At 33.4% G+C, this 18,158-nt stretch overlaps 1 protein-coding gene across 3 annotated transcripts in view; it reads left to right on the top strand.

The window, feature by feature from the left end:
• LOC122636250 overlaps window positions 1-18,158 on the top strand; it is a 60,708-nt gene that overhangs the window by 12,020 nt on the left and 30,530 nt on the right. For 2 of the 3 annotated variants that reach the window (XM_043827270.1, XM_043827269.1), the window contains exon 3: window positions 10,057-10,134. The exons of the other annotated variant lie outside the window; for it this stretch is intronic. The gene's annotated coding sequence lies outside the window, so the exon portion shown is untranslated. The remainder of the gene's footprint in view (window positions 1-10,056; window positions 10,135-18,158) is intronic. 3 annotated transcript variants of the gene reach the window in all.

Here is an 18,158-nt window from a genome sequence, read left to right as displayed (position 1 = left end):
TCTCTCTCTCTCTCTCTCTCTCTCTCTCTTTCTATAGCCAGCTTAGTCCTCTAGTACCTAAGGTAGTACCTAAGTTTCAACTGCGAGTTACTTTGAAATAGCCACTTTGAACGTAACTCTTCTTTTACATAGCCGCGATAAAACTCGAAAGTAGTATGATAATCAGATGCAAATGATCAGTACCTAGTGTCCAACGTTTCAATTTGCTACGCAACTTTCTTAACAATCATCTTTATGTGTGTGGGTGTGTATATATATATATATGTGCATTAGAAGAAAGTAATTTAACTGATGATCGTTAGAAACACTAAAAAAAAGAACATCAATTCTTTTTATGTAATTACAACGTAACATTTTTCACAACTCATTTGCATTCTCTTTCTCTCTCTCTTTCTCTTTCTCTTTATCTCTCGTTAAAATCCTTTCGAATATCGTATTTTCCATTTTTCGTTGTTGTAATGATTATTTATATACGAGAGAGAGAGAGAAAAATAAAAAAAAGAATAAGTTATCGTTTTACTGGTTCATTAAAAATATAGTTCATTGAAAAAGCAGATTACGTTTCTGGTTTCTTTTTTTTGTTTCTTTTTTGTCTATTATTTTGTTTTCTTTTATTATCTTTTTCTTTTCTTCTTTATCAAGATTTAAGAAAATATTTATGTTGGGCACACACATACACACACACACAAACACATACACACACGTTTCCTCTTATAAAATGTAATTTGGCGAAATGGTTGGTCGTAGTTGCTCGTTATCGTGGCAAGCTGTTGCACTACGGTTAAGAGGCTGTGATTCGAGTCGTACGGTAAACTCGCTGCACAATAATGTTCATTTTTATGTTTGCCGTATTATTATCTTGCGGTTAACAAGTAGCATAACATGGTATAACATAATAAAGTAAAAATATGAATTTCACTATTATTTGGACTATTAAACTTTACCACGAAATTCTCCTTTTTAATTAATCGATCTTGCTTGTTAAGTAGGAAGGAAAAGATAAAAAGAAATATCAAAAGAAATTGAATTCGAATAATAGAAATCTATTATTGCTTCGATCTAAATTTCATTGATAAAACGAAACATATCCAAACACATTTAACTATCTTTCAATTTGCTCATAGAAAATGCAACGTTTGCTTGTTCGACTTTGCAGCAAGGAAAGAATTCAGGATGACTCTCTTGACTATAAAAAGAAAGAATAGGACAGAGAGAGAGAGAGAGAGAGAGAGAGAGAGAGAGAGAGAGAGAGAGAGAGAGAGAGAGAGAGAGAGGAAAGAGATAAAGAGATAGATAGAGATAGAGAAAAAGTGAGAAAAAGAGAAAGAGAGAGAGAGAGACTGACAGAAAAGTAGAATCGACTCGAACTCACGAGACGTTGTCGAGGATGTTTGAATGGGGAACACACGATCCGCGTTTACACGCGCTAGAGAAAAGCATATCCGACAAATCATGACACCTGTTCCAATGGAGAAAGACTTATCTTACCTGATTTATATACATTACATTTCGTTCGCTGAGAATCGTAACATTATGCGTCCAATTTCTGATCTATAATATATCTCGTTAAAAAATATTCGGAGAAATATATTATTTTAAATTCCGACTAGTGTATAAATATGTAGTATCTATGAAACATACATGTATCTATGAAACATTTAAATATTTCGTTTTTTTTTTTTTACAGACATCCATACATATAGGTACATCCATTCATTCATCATTTAATTTCGTTTCATTGATAAATTTATAATACGATTTTGAGGTATTGATGAAACCTCCGGAATTTTTTTTTTTTTATCTTCTCTCATTCATTATTTCATTGAAGTCTATATTAAATGACACTTAAATTACTTTGTAAAACATTAATGAAACGTTTGAATATTTTCTATGTATATGTATATTAATTTCTCATTCATCATTTCATTGATAACTGCATATTATGTGTTACTTAAAATACTTAAAAAAAAAAAAAAAAAAAAAAAAAAATCCTATGAAACACATAAACCTAATAAAACATTTAGACACACACATATATATTTTATTGTATATATAGTACGCGATATTAGAAACACGTGTTTTCATGCAAACAAAGATGAAACATTATATATCGATATTTTGTAACATCGGAAAATCCAGCATCCAACGACAGAAATGTCGACACGAGCTTCGAAATTTTGACAGACGATATTTCGATAGTAACCACTAAACTCTTCCTGGTTCAAACCAACCGTAAGCCATAAGTTACGCGAACTAACTGCTCATACGCGAGCTCATGTTTTAGCGCTTTCAAGTTTTATGCATCGCACCGGACTGTTTTCTCGATAGAGACGAGATTTACGAGCGAGTTCTCTCTCTCTCTCTCTCTCTCTCTCTCTCTCTCTCTCTCTCTCTTTTTCTCTCTCTCTCTCTCTCTCTTTTGTCTAACTATGTACTTTCGTTTCCATATTTCGTGTTATTACGCATAGATCTTTTAAATCGAATACTACGTTAGCAATAACATTAAGAGTCAATATTGAAAACAATATTTCGTTGGAAAAAAATTTATTACTAGTCGATAGAAAAAAGGAAACTTACGTGAATTCTTTCAATGATAATGTGAAATATTTATTAAGAAAAAAATAGAGAGAGAGAGAGAGAGAGAGAGAGAGAGAGAGAGAGAGAGAGAGAGAGAGAGAGAGAGAGAGAGAGATGAAGAAATTATATGGGTAGCCATTAACGTTCGTCAAAATTTTTTAGGACAATAAGCTAAAGTTATATCATGTCAATTCATCTCTACGATCTAATAGCTTCTACTAGCAATTCTCTCTCTCTTTCTCTCTTTTTCTCTCTTTTTTAAATTTATGTTACAACGATACATAACGCCTCAATTTTTGCTACGGACACTTTTACGATATTCAATTTTCGCGTTGAATTAAATATATCGAAGACAAGTAGACGATACGTTTCGTTAACTATTACTATGAACGACAAATAACACGTTAAATGGAATTGTAAATATACTTTATTAAATCTTTTCACATAAAAATTTTTTTTCATTAATCGTTAAATTAATTCGAATATGGTTACGAGTCATTTAAACGGAAAAGGAAATAAAAGGAGAAAATAATAGAACAATTCATTCGATAAATATTTCCGTAATCAATTCTTTTATTTTTTAATTAAAGTCAGGTATCTAAATACATGAATATTCTTTTAAATCGAATGAAACGAATGTTTTTTTGTCCTTTATCGATGTGTAACAATTTTACTCGTCAACATTGTAGTTATTTCTATATACAGACTTCTCTCTTCCCTTTTTTTCTTTTACCTTTTTTCTTTCTTTTTTTTTTTTTTTTTTAATTTTAATTTCACTTTTTAAACGACACAATTCACTTTGTACAATATATAAATCACAATATCTAAATTCTTTTTAATAAACGCGAATATATTATTCCCAACGAAATGAATGTTTTTCTTTATCGATGTAATTCCGCTCGACAACATCAAAAGAGCTTTACGAATATATTTAAATGAAGGCCCTTTGACGAGAGAGAAAAAGAGACAGAAAGAAAAAGAAAGAGAGAGAGAGAGAGAGAGAGAGAGAGCCCTTAGACCAACGCCAGAATATCTCGATTTTAATTAAACGTTGCATTCGCGAACGGCGAGGCTGATAGTTAACAGGCAACGAGCGTTCTAATCGCTTAATGCGCCGAGCACGACACGTTTACGCGCATTTTTATGCGTCCATTAAAGGTCTCGCCCATTTCCGCTGTTTCGACTATCGCGCGCAATATTTTATCGTGGAACCGTGCTGGTGGCCTTTGCAAAAAGAGAGAGAGAGAGAGAGAGAGAGAGAAGGGAAAAAAAAGAAGAAACGAAAAAAAAGCAAGAGTACAATAAATCCATTCACTTACGGGCTTTTAACGTTACGTAAAATATGTTCTCTGCCTATGACCGGACGCACGTGACGTTTAATCTGAAATTATTGGTTCTTACTACGAATTCGAATAATTTTCTAACTAAAAAGTATATTTAATATAGTATATTTAATAATCCACCAATTATATTTTTCTTCTTTTTTCTTTTCTCTCTCTCTTTTTTTTTTTTTATATGTATATGTATATAGAAAATCCAAAATAAAAAGCTGTGATAATGTTGAAAGCATTTTAAGTATTGTATATACGTGAATGGTGGATAAATTTCTTCTGTTCTTTTTTTCTAGTCGACCTCGAAATAAATTTCATCAGCGATAATGATCATTCTAATGTTAATAATATCCCAGTTCTAACACTTTCTCTCTATCTTTCTCTCTTTCTCTTTCTCTCTCTCTCTCTTTTTCTCTCTCTCTCTCTCTTTCTCTTTCAACGAAAGGATAACGATAACGATAACGGTTACGATAACGTACACCAAGATAATATATTTCGGCGCGATTTTGTGCACATATATTCACTCGAGAAAGTACGCCTTAAAGAGAATTACCGATACCGTATCTAAAACCTCTAGAGAACTCTCAGGGACGTACTTATCGTTGAACGATCGTTAAAAGACGAGAAGATAAAAATTTGTCTCCGTTTTGCGACGATGTTGTTTTTATCGTGAGAGGAGGCTACTTATTTTTCTTCATTCTCTTTTTCGTTTTCTAATCGTATTCGTTTCTTTTTATTTTCTTTCCAGGACGGTCAAATGAATTTTCGGCCATTTCGTAGATCGACGTAATAATTAATTTAAATCGAAGACCGTCTTAAAAAAAGAAAAGAAAGAAAAGAAAAGAAGAAGAAAATGTCCCGTCAAATCCAATTTGAAATCAATGATTGAGATAAAAAAAATGGAAGGTCGCTCGTTGATTGATTAAAAAGTTAGATCGTTATATATTTATATCCACGTTCGAGATTCCTCATTCTCTTTTCTTATCTGTTCCATCGTGAACGTGTCGCGTTTCGTGTCACGACATTCTGTCACTGTTATCGACCTACTTTTGAAGCATGAACCAAGCCAAGAAGGGGTCATTTAACATGTTGCATTACATCCTGTGTGACAGGATTACAAGACAGAAGAGGTCGGTTATTAATTCGACGTATGTATATGTATATGATATAGGTATATTCATCGATGTATTTTCCATGTCCATGACGGAACACAACGGATATAACACGAATAGTTCGAGCAAACAAAACGTTTAGCGTGGTGTGAATTTAAAAGGGAATCGAATAGATTATATCGATAATGAAGAGAATCGAGAACCACCGTACAAATAATTAAGACACGAATTTCCATGAGATAATGTAAACTTCAATTGCACGAAACCAGTAACTTAACAAAGACGTAAACGTATTTACACGTACACACAGTAGATATGAACAGAGGGATTGTTGTGTGGTGATACGTGATCCAGGTATCACAAACATTTATTATATAAATGCGTTATATCTGTAAGATGATTTACCTATCGATATATTCTATTCTTAGAATATGTCGATTAGAATACATTTAGTCTAACTCCTTTCTCTCTCCCTCTCTCTCTCTCCCTTTCTGTCTCTCGCTATTTCTATCTCTCCCTCTATCCCTATTTCTCTCTCCTTGCATTCGATTGGGGTCGAACACTTGGATTTCACATGATATATAATGCAACCCTTTCGTATGGATCGGAATGCAAAGGAGCTTAAAATAAACGTACATATTCGGAAAAATCAGCATTCGAATTTAGGCTACCGACAATATTGGTCTTTTTTAAAATCGATCTTCATACTTGAAAATTGTGGGACCTGTTGTACAGTGCTCTGTTGTTTATTACATTGCATATTATTATACTATTTACTAGTTGTTATAATATTAGTAATATCAAAGAGAGAGAGAGAGAGAGAGAGAGAGAAAAGTAATAATAATATACAATATAGTACATAGAAACTTCATATAACACGATTAATTTGTTCTACGTTGTATCGAAACTGTGTTAAACGAAACCGTACTGTATGAAAGTTGTCCAAGTTTAAATCGTGCTATATGGAAACCGTGTTGTAATAATATCGTGTTAGCAAGAACCATCAGTAATTTTTCCATCGTGTTTTTTTTTTTTCTTTGAGGTATCATGTTACAAGAGTTTTCAGTCTACCAACGTAATATCATTATATAGAATAGTATATAATCTAAAAATAATATATCTAATTATAGTAACTAGAATATAGTAACGTTATATATTTTTTCATCGATAGTATCGATGGTTTAGAATTTTTAAAACGTTTCGGATGTTATTAAGGAACAAAGTTGGACAAATTCGTAGGTATAATCCAACGTAAAAAATATAATAGAATAATCTTGAAAATGTATAACAGTTTATAAAAGAAGTTTCTTGTTTATCCTTTTGACCGTAATCCGTAGAACTCTCCTGTATAACACGTAGGTATGTATCTATAGCAAAGCCGACCACAACGGCAGACGTCGAGTTTGGTATTACAGGCTCTAAATCCTGTAGATCCTAAATCCTAATCGTGTATCTCGGGGACGAGGTTTCTGCGATGTATCCTTCGTTATATCGTTTCACGAACGAACACAACCATCTATACTATACTATACTAAACTAGACTAGACTATACTATACTATACTATACTATAGTATCCTGTCCTATCTCCTATCCTATCCTATCCTTTGTTCTTCGATTTCGTTTTCTCTCGGATTTAATATCGAACGAAAATCTGTCTTTCCACTTCTTCTTCTTCTTTTTTTTCTTTTTCTTTAGATCCTTCTCTTTTTTTTCTTGTTTTTTTTTTCTTTTCAAATTCTACGAAATTCTAAGATATTTCGTTTTCTTTTTCTTTTTCTTCCTTCTTTCCCTCCCCCTTCCTATTATATATAATAATTTTGTAAAGTTTTGTCGCGAGATAAATCGTAAGAAAAATGGATTGATTCCTTCTATAAAATGTACGAAATGTAGACGTGACCGAAGCTATTCTCGATAGGTATAATTTATCAAAGAAGGAAACCCTAAGAATATATAGTCATTCATTCATCCATAGGGACGAATTTCAAGCAGTAGAAATAAGAATTCTTAAAAGAAAGATTATTCTTAAAAAGAACATGAATTCGTTGTAATCGTAAATTCTTAACGATTGGAACAGATAGTCTATCTGTCTGTCTGCCTTTCTTTCTTTCTCTTCTTCTAAAAAGAAAGACATGTAAATCGAGATTCGAAGAGACACATGACGAAAGGAGGTTAAAGAAGTAACCTCGAGACTATTCTTATCTATAAAAGAGAGAAAGAGAAAAACTATGTCTTCTTAGTTGATAATAAACGATCTAATTCGATTGGACTTTTATCTTCTTTAAAAGTAGATATTCCAAGTAGACAAGATTACTCTCTCTCCCTATCTCTCTTTTTCTCTTTGTGATTTCCATAAATATTCATCAGATACCCCTGCGTACTTATCAACATTTTTCACGTCTCAGCATAATATGCTTTAAAAAGAAAAAGGGAAAGAAAAAAGGAAGAAAAAAAAACAGAAAGTAGAAGGGAGGAAGCAGAAAAAAAAGAAAGAAAGAAAGAAAAGAAAGAGATAGAAAAAAAAAAGATCGAAAGTATCGTAGTAGTCACGAACGCTTAACGCCATGAATGGAAGGGTGCGAATATTACTTTTCCACCCTTACTTCCAACGTATTTTCCTTCGTATGCCTTCGTTGCCCTCGTAAAATCGAGGGAAACATATTGTACTTGACTCTTCTCTCTCTCTCTCTCTCTCTCTCTCTCTCTCTCTCTCTCTCTCTCTCTCTCCCCCCCTTTTCTATCTATCTATCTATCTATCTATCTATCTATCTATCTATCTATCTATCTATCTATCTATCTATCTATCTATCTATCGCATCGGGACTCTTGAAACGCTCGTCGAACAGACGCTGATGTGGCAACAGCCTTGAAACTCCGCCTCTTCGCTCTCGTCTTCTTCCATTCCTTGGTCGATCTGTCGAACCGCAATCTCAGGAATTCTGCTTCTTCGTGTTTGACATCGATAGGGTACACACGTCCCTCTTCGTCTTCCAGTCGTCCTGAGAATACCACGAAAGGGAGAGAGAAAGCTGAGAAATGAAGAAGTGAAGGAGAAGGGGTTTACAACTATCGTAGGAGGAGATATTGCAAAGGCAACTACGTTCTCCTTTAATCAGTTGAAATCGATTTCTAGAAATTGACTTTAAAATAGAAAAATATATAAAAAGATTAATGTCGATAGTCATTATGGAAAGGTGTAATAAGAACAAGATAATGTCATTTATTTGACAATCGATTATTGGAAAGTCTCGTTAAATGATACTTTTGAAGAATAGTTTTTTATGTCATTGAGAATGAAAATTAAGCGGAGTACTATCTTTCTTTTTGTTGAATTTTTTAAGAACTTTCTGTATTATAACTATGTATCGTTTGATTTTTTTTTTTTTTATTTTTTTGGCAATTGAAAATCGATGAAAATATTCGAGCAGAATTTTAGTTTTATTGGTTCATATCTAATGTCAAATTTCCTTTTTATATAAATTTTTTTATCTAGTTTAAAATTGTTCAAAGCATTTTTTTTCTTATCTCTTTTTATTTCTTGGAAAATATCGTATTCTCCCTATACACGTAGGAATTTTTTATGTATATAAAAGAATAATAATACTTTGTTCTGTTATTTAACACAAATTCGTATAACACGGTACATATTTTTCTTTTCTTGTTAAAATCTTCCTATATATATACGATATACATATATATATATATATATATATATATATATATTAAAAAAAGAAGTATATTCCTGGATTTGAACTCGAATGAAAATAAAAAAAAAGAAAAAGGGAGCCGACGTTAATATTTAACAAAGACTTTCCTCCATCTTGCACTTTGGCGAACGAATAAAACTACGGTACGAATCGTCGATACGGTCAATTAATTTCTGTATCATCGTATAGTCGTATTCTCGAGGTTGTAAAAGAGATAAAAACAAAGAGATCAAAAAAAAAAAAAAACAAGGAAAACGTGAAAGAAAAAAGGAATAAAAACAAAAGCAAAGTGTCGTGCAACGTTGTACTCTAAAAAACAGAAATCGATTCGAAACGACGACGACGACGACAACAACGACAAAGAAATGGGCGACGATTCGACGATGTCGACCAACATTTCCGGCAATTTGAAAGTCGACGAGTTTTCTCACTCTTTCGTTTCCTCTTTTCTACTTTTTCTATCTTTCTCTCACCGACGAGTACCTTTCCTTTCCAATCGCGTTCGACTTCTTTTCTTTTTCGCTTTCTCTCGCACTTTCGCACTATCTCTCTTTCTCTCTCTCTCTCTCTCTCTCTCTCTCTCTCTCTCTCTCTCGTTCTCTTCTTCCGATTACTCGAGAAAGAAGCTTTGAAAAAGAAATAGAAGAACGAGAAGGAAGAGGGAGTGGAGGAGGAGGAGGAGGAGGGGGAGGAGGAGGAGGAGGAGGAGGAGGAGGAGGAGGAGGAGTAGCTTCGAGTGATAAAACTTTGGCAACGCGAATAAGAAAGTTTCTTTTCGACCGATATAAAAGTCTCACGCCACAACAACCCATAGATGGATTCGGAAACGATGCGTTTTTTCAAACGTGCGAAACGACCGCAATCGTTTAAATTGATCTATTGACTTTACACGAACATTGCACGAAATAAAAGAATTTCTCCGTTAGAAAAAAAAGGAGGAATTAAATCGTTAGAATTTCTTTTGGATCTATCGATTTCATGTATTTTAGTTCTCTTTTTTTTTCTTTTTTTTATTGTAGAAATTACAATGATTGAAATAATGTATCGAGTTGAAGCTATTTTTTTTTTATTTTTTATTGTAAAATTGAATCAAAAATTATAATATTGAATCAAAAATAATAAAGAAATATTGTAATTATAAGTAAGAAATTATTATTAGTTATAATAATATTTCTTATTGTTTCTTTGCTATGATAAATAGCGTTTTTCTCCTTTTACCAAGAATCAAGTCAATAGTTACAATGTTTACAATCGCTTCGAAATATATAAAGTATGTATATATACAAATGAATGAGTAAGCGTGAAATAACACGTTTATTTTGTTTTTGTAGGTCATTGTCGATCGTCTCTAGGTCTTACAATATCCTTGAACCAATGTCGAACTCAGTACGAGCGTAGATATCACACAGGTTAGTTTTCCTTCCTCGATTACCTCATACATTTAATATTAGATTTGCAAATCCTATTCCGATTTAATGGATTTTAGATTTCGTATATTATATCATAGTAATTTATATTTTGACTTTGATTGATTCGATAATATGAATTAATATTATAACGATAAATTTATTACACGCTGATAAATACACACCGCAGACAAAGATTTTCGTATAAATAAGTATTCCATCAATATCTTTAAATCGATATTTTTAAAAGTGTGTAGTATTTAGAAAAATGTCGTAATTATTCTTTTTCTTATTTCTTTCTTTTCGATCTGCGATTACATCTCAATCACTACGAACATATATCAATACGTATATATTCGAGTAGAACTTCAACCGATCATTAATTTCTTTCGCACGAACTAATCGAATTTCACGATTATTTCAAATTGGATCTCACCGAAAAAACAAAAAGAGGGTAAGAGAAAAAGAGAGAGAAAGAGAGAGAGAGAGAAGATGAAGAAGAAAACGATATGACGTCACGACACTCGCAATTTACCGTGAATTCTATTTTTCTTCTCGTACTAGAAAATGGCAGAGTTCGTTCCAAATGAGATACGACCGATACGAATATACGTACATATATATAAACGTACATACATACGTACAACATATCCACGTGATTATCCAATACAGATAAAAATTGTAGTAGATCGCAATTTTTGTTGCATCGAACCGGAACGTTAGACGATCATTAAAGCGAACAAATCGAAATGACTGGGGAGGAACGAACACGTTCGTTGGAAACGTGTTGTTGACCAAATAACAAAATCGGAAAGTCGTTCAGGTCTACCATGTGTAAAATCTTTTTTTTATATTTATCAGAAAATTATTAGAAGAAATACGGTCGGATTAACACGTTTCATTTCGTTCTTTCTACGTAATTTATATCGAAAGAATGATATACGGCGTATCGCTAATAATTGAACCGAATTGTGAAGCTAAGTGGAAAATTTGTGAAAATTTAAATCACGTATATAACGATATTAATCCTTTAGCTGTCATAAACGACTATAGTCGCCCGTCACATAAACCTTCTTCGCATACCATGAAATCTCTCTTAGATACAAAATCTTTCTCGCATACCACGAGCGACTAAGGTCGTTCACCTACAAAATCTTTCTTACATACCACGAGCGACTAAAGTCATTCGCTCAAGTAAATCTTTTTCGACGTACCGCGACCGACTAAAGTAGATCCGCTATAAAAATCGATAGACAGAAAAAAAAAGGAAAGCAAGAAAAATAAATACAGTAGACAAACCGATAGGATTCGGGCAAGATAGAGAAACTTCCTCATTGATTGAATCATAAGTAAGTAAGTAAAATTATTATTAAGGAAACGAAATATTAAATCGAAACGATATCGTTCGAATTCTTATCTATGTGATATTAAAATAGAAATAATAATGATGGAGATATAGATAGGATAAGAGAAAGGCAATTTACAGAGGATAATTAATTGTTAACAATGAGTAGAGGAGAAGTGTCGAAATGTAAACTGAATTGACAGGGGAGAGAGAGAGAAAGAGAGAGAGAGAGAGAGAGAGAGAGAGAGAGAGAGAGAGAGAGAGTAATTGACGCGCGACATAATAGAAGCAAATCGTTAATCCGTTGTTCGACTACGCAACGATACAGCCTAGGTCGGCATTGGTCCATCTACCAATTCAGTTCCTCCGTTTCCATTGTCTATGCGGGAACATCAACTAATGTTTACCCTTGCTTAACCATACTATACTAGCTAGACTGCAATTACTTCATTTGACGTAGTATCTCTACATATAGAGAGAGAGAGCGAGAGAGAGAGACAGAGAGAGAGAGGAAGGGAAAAGAGGGAGAGGAAGAGAGAGAGAGAGAGTAGCATACGACTTGGTTGGTAGTCCCTCGAGGGCTCCGAGCCCTAACGGCGTTCGCTCTGTCTGGCAATATCGTTTATATGCGCTGTAAGAGACAAACTCGTGCATATATCCATATCCATATGTATGCATGTATGTATACAGGTAGGACTGTATGCACGTAGGTGAGGGAACAAGAAGTAAAAGAGAGAGAGAGAGAGAGGAAGAAGGAATGTGAAGGGTCATAGGGAAATAGGATTAACCTGGACAATAGATATTCTTCTAATTAACATCGTAATAACTGCAAGCATAGAAGAAGCAGGTAAAGGGAGTAAAAGGGTCCACTCGATCTCTAACGTCCTTTACTCGTTTGAAGGACCAACATAGAATTCCTTCCATTGTATTTATGGATGAGAGAAAGGGAGACAGCAGCTTCTACTTGCAATATCAACTGCGAAGCAGCTTCTCATCGCCATATCGAAAAGGTACGAATAAAAGGTAAATATAGGAGAGAAAGAAAGAGAGAGAGAGAGAGAGAGAGAGAGAGAGAGAGAGAGAGAGAGAGAGAGAGAGAAGGAGAGTCAAAGTCAATGTGCCACTTCATGGTGCTTCTTGCGTGCCTGTTGTCTACGATGGACCTTGAGGGAAAATATGAAGTAGAGAAAGAGAGAGAGAGAGAGAAAATAAATAAAAAGGAAATGAAAAAGGGTGAAAGGACGTGCTCGCGATACACGTACCTACTTACATACAACATACATACATACGTACGTATATCGACTTTCGTATAAAAAGGAAAATTCTTTTCTCTGTTTTTATACGACGATAATTCTTTTTCGTGCGACTAAATAATCGTACGACCTATATGCAAACAAAGTTGTTACTTTTATTCATTTTATAACATTGGAAAATATTTCCCCCCCCCCCCTTTTTTTTTTCATACACAATTTCGAAGGGAAAAAGAAATGTATAATTTCGATAGTTTTTATTTGGAGTCAAAATTGATTGAATTTTTTACGACTACTTATTCGTTAAATTAGCTTGTTCGAGAGAGATAGAATAAGAAAGAAAGAGAGAGGGATAGAGAAAGAGAAAAAAGAAGATAAAAAAAGAAAAGCGGATATATTTCCCTTAAGACAGCCCTCGGTTAGTTCCCTAAGGAATTCACTATATTTCTTTTCTGTGACATACGAGCCAATGCTCGTACATACATATACATGTATATATCAACTCCCGTCAGTTGCTTATTTCAGAAGAAAAGGGCGATCGTAAAGGAAGGCATCGTGCTTCGGATACTAAAAGTTTTCCCTTCTGCTTTTTTTTTCTTTTTTTTTTTTCTTTTTTATTTTTTTCTTTTTTTTTTCTCGTAGCTTCACGTCGTTTCGTGCTTGATAAGACCGATCAAATCTTGAAATACCTTTCAAACTTTCTTCAAACTTCGTTGATACTGCAGCCTGTACTTGACCTTCCAAAGAAAAAAAAAAAAAAATGAAAATAAATAAATAACTAAAACCTTTTCGAACGTAATTAAATTAAGTTCTTAGAAGGACATGATCTTTTTCTATCAAGCGAGAACAAAATTATTTCTATTTATTTATTTATTTATTTATTTATTTATATATTACATTACATATACACATATATAATACAATATTAAAATAGTACAACATATAATATACACATAAAAAATATCTAACCTTTTCTTTCGTATTAAGTTAACGACGTACATACTCAAGCATTGAGACTGAATCGAACTAAAATAGAAAGGTCTAAAAATCTTAGTTGAGATCTAAACAGAGCAGGAGGAGGACAAAGAAAAAGAGAAAGGAAAAAGATTGAGATAGAGAGATAGATAGACGTAGATAGACAAAAAGAGAGAAAAAGAAAGAGAGAAAGAGAGAGACATAGAAAAGAAAAAAAGAGAAAACGGAAATAGAAAAGAGAGAAACGAGAGAGATAGAGAGATACAGAGAAAGAGAGAATGAGAGAATGAGAGAGAGACAGAGATAGAGGGAGAGAGATGTCAAGGGATCGTCGTAGGGCGTGAACAAGCATCCTCTTTCATTATGACGTCCCCAATAAATCCACCCCCGGGGGCGACGGCTTGCTGTCCTGTTCCGTCGACGTCGTCGTCGTCGTCGTCGTCGTTGGCGTCGTCCGTCGGCTGACATCGACAGCTCATTACATCGTCAAGGCGACCGTTCGTTCGCGATGCCGTGATATACATAATTCAAGTATTCCCGCGTGTGGCTTCCCTATCACAGGAAGACGTTTTCTACTGGGGCTTCTCTCTCCTTCTCTCTCTCTCTCTCTCCTTCTCTGTCTCTCCTTTTCTCTCTCTCTCCTTCTCTGTCTCTCCTTTTCTCTCTCTCTCTCTCTTCTTCTTCTCTCTCTCACTCATATTCTGTCTCTCTATCCTCTTTTTCCCACGATGACAACAACGATGACTTAACCGCATATTTTTGACGTCACTATTACATAAAGAAAAGAAAGTAAAAAATAATGTTAAAAAAAGGAAAAACTAATAAAGAAAAATAAACGAACTATTAGTAGATACTTCTTCTCTTATTTCTTTCTTTTTTTGTTTCTTTCTCTTTTTCTTTTCTTGCATTATCAAAGACACTATTACAATCGTCCGTCGAAAGCTAGAGAAAGAAACTTGCTGATTGGATAATCATATAATTCTAGAAGAGTGATCTAAGGATAACGAATAGTTTAAGCATAAGCGATATTATAATATTCCTTTGGGTATTTTTTTTTTTTTTTTATGTGTGGAAGAAAAAAAATTGGATCGTATAGGTTTTAATCCGTCATTTGATATCTCATTGCAATTATTTTATATAAATAATGTTTGCTTAATATGGAATTATTAATTAACAATTTTAATAACATTTTTATTAAATTATAGTCACACGGTGTAAGTAAATCGATATTTAAAGAAAAAGCAAAAAGAATAATCTCTAATGCTCTTCTCCTCTTATCGATCGATATTAAATTAAATGTTAGTTTGTTAGGAAGGAGGGTTTAGTATCAGCCCTTATATCGTAGCTACGTGTCATCTTGAATATCTGCTACTACTATCCCTTCTTATACTCCGTTCCCTTTTTCCTTCGAACGAAGAAAAATCTCTCCATATGTTACCGAGCCGAGTACGGTGACGGAACGATACCCGTTCTACGTAAGATATTATAGTGCCCCCGTAACAATGGCGCTCACGGTATCAGAGGCGGCAAGAACGTATTACCGTTAATATATCGACGCGCACGAAGATCGATAATTTCACAAGACTCGACATTAAATCACGTCCTCTCATTTTCTCTCTCTCTCTCTCTCTCTCTCTCTCTCTCTCTCTCTCTCTGTGTCTCTCTTTTATTCTTGCTCGCTGATGTTCCTTTTATTTTATTTTATTTCAATTTTTCTTTTTTTCTCTTTTTTTTTTTAAGGGGGTTTTTCCTTTTTTTTCATTTTTTTACAATGACCGAATTTCCATTCCCATTTTTAACGAAAAATTATCGTGTATATGTAGAATCTACTCGTAAAACTCATATTCACTCACACTCGAAATAATTCTCATTTTAGTTTAACGCCTTACTCTGTATTCATTTAAACTGGAATTTTTTATTACGCGTATCTATGAAATTGTCTGAGGAGAATATATCTAAATTCTTCTTTTTCTTTTCCTTTTTTCCTCTTTTTTTTTCTCTCTTTTCTTTTGTTATCCGATAATGAAAGAAAATTTCACGTTAGAACGACTTTTCTCATGTAAGGGTTTTTAATAATGTTATAAAATTCTATTCGATGTTGATATCAGATAGTTCCTTTCAAATTGTTACTGTTATCATTATTATTAATTAATACCAGAAACTGTACCCATGATTTTCACTGATCATTATAAATCTAAAGAGTTACAAAAACCTATTCGACGTATTAATCAATTTCATGTTAAATAATAATTATTAATTAATCACGAAGAAGATATAATGAAATACTAATGCGAATTATTTTAACAAATCGTTATAAATCATTCCAAAAAAAAAAGAGAGAGAGAGAGAAAAAAGATTTATTAAAACAAATTTTTTGTTAGACAAATTTGTTAAAACAGAAGAGAGGGTCGAAAGTTTAAGAAGACCAACCATTTTATGATACGTATCTTTGACATTTTACAAAAACTTTCATGAGTATTTTCATAATCAACGTAGTGAAGCAAAAAGATTATCATCTCTTCATAATACTCGAGATTATCACGGTTCTTTCTCGGAGATGAGGATTAGTGAATCCGATTTTTAGAAGGAAAAAAATAAAATGAAATAAAAAAATCTCCGAATAAAAAATAAATTTATGATTATTAAAAAACGAAAGAAAAAAAATTCGAGAGACTCGTATGTGCAAGAGGACTATATAATTAATGAGAAATGAAATTATCCTTATTTTTTCTTCTCTCTCCCTCTCTCTTTCTCTCTCTCTCACACACACACACACACATACACGTACGCACATATAAATATATACATTGAATATGATCATCTTCGTATAAATATAAAATATAAAATATGAAACGACGAAAGGAAGGAAATATAATTCAAACGATTCGATGCTCCCTTGATCCGAGATTAATTCGTTGCAATTTACGCCTCGGTCATCCCAAACATATACATACAGCCACACACACATAGAATTCAACCCTTCTCTCCTGTCTCCATCCACCCAGCATCCTTCCGTAACCATTCACCAATCTACCGTTCCTACACACACACAGACACACGTATATACGCGCGCGTAAACACACTCACACATATTCACCTAGCCGCAAATCAATGTTAATCCTTTCCCACCGACATGAATATTCGTACTCGAAACGATTTGCAAGCACGATTGTAAATCGGCAACTCGAACTGTTGAAGTTGTATTGCCAACCATATATGTATATACACATATATCTGTAAAAAAGATTGTGAGAAATTATTAATATCGTCTGTCAATTGCAAACCTCTTTGACCTTATGTGCATTTGTATCGATGTAGATGTGTATCATATAAATATTACATCGATTGGGATAAATAGATAGGTAAGAGGTACTTACTTATATTTCTGATAAACGCTAACATAAATTTCGTGACTATATAATTAGATGATAAATACTAGAGACTGTTTCGAATGTATAAACGTAAAAGAGTAGAGAAATATTTATCGAGAAATAGGGAGAGAGAGAGAGAGAGAGAGAGAGAGAGAGAGAGAGAGAGAGAGAGAGAGAGAGAGAGAGAGAGAGAGAGAGAGAGAGAGAGAGAGAGAGAGAGAGAGAGAGAGAGAGAGAGAGAAGAAAGGGGACAGTTCGATCGGACGAAAATTTAGATTTTTCGACGGAGAGAACAAATTAGATACGTTTTCTCTCTCTCTATCTTTCTCTCTCTTGGGAACGTAACAGTGAGCAATTCATCGGCTTAATTGAAATTCGAATCTACAGGACAAATAATCCGTGATATCGTTTTACAACGATGCTATACCACTCTAACAAGATCTGTCAAAATTTTTTATGATTTTCCTTTTTTTTTTGGGATACATTTTTTCATTTTTTTTTTTTTCGATAGAAAAAAAAAGAAATCCACGATACCTAACTTATTACGGTTTATATTTTTCTTTTTTTATAATGCGAAAGACTTAATTAGAATCTGATCGAAATTTTTTTGAGGAAGAAAATGAATACGTTCATCATTGATCAGCGCGTATCGTCGCGATCTTTAATCACTATATAAAAAAAAGAAATAAAGAAGAAACGAAGCTATTATCGTATTCCGTGGTTTGAATAGACCTTTCATAATCCAAAGGAGATACGAGAAAAAAGATTAAGAAGATGACAATGGGGAAATTGTGGGTCCCTCCTATGAACTTTATCCACGTTAATACATCGTCCAAGAATATTACGTTTAATCCGAGAAAAAAAGAGGAAAACTAAAAAGAAAAAAGAAAAAAAAAGAAAAGAGAAAGATAGGCGAATGCGAAAAAAACAGACGATATGTCTTTGAATAGTGATGAGAAGAAGAGAAAGAGACAACAAAGGACTATTTTCAAAAGCTTAAATTATTTGGCAAAGTCAGTGATAAGGTGTGTAAGTACGAGGATAAAGAAAGATAGACGGATGGAGAGAAAATGGCAGAAAAGAACA

Source organism: Vespula pensylvanica, chromosome 21 (assembly GCF_014466175.1).
Source record: "Vespula pensylvanica isolate Volc-1 chromosome 21, ASM1446617v1, whole genome shotgun sequence".
NCBI classification, from domain to species: domain Eukaryota; kingdom Metazoa; phylum Arthropoda; class Insecta; order Hymenoptera; family Vespidae; genus Vespula; species Vespula pensylvanica.
This window is presented reverse-complemented; position numbering and strand designations above follow the sequence as displayed.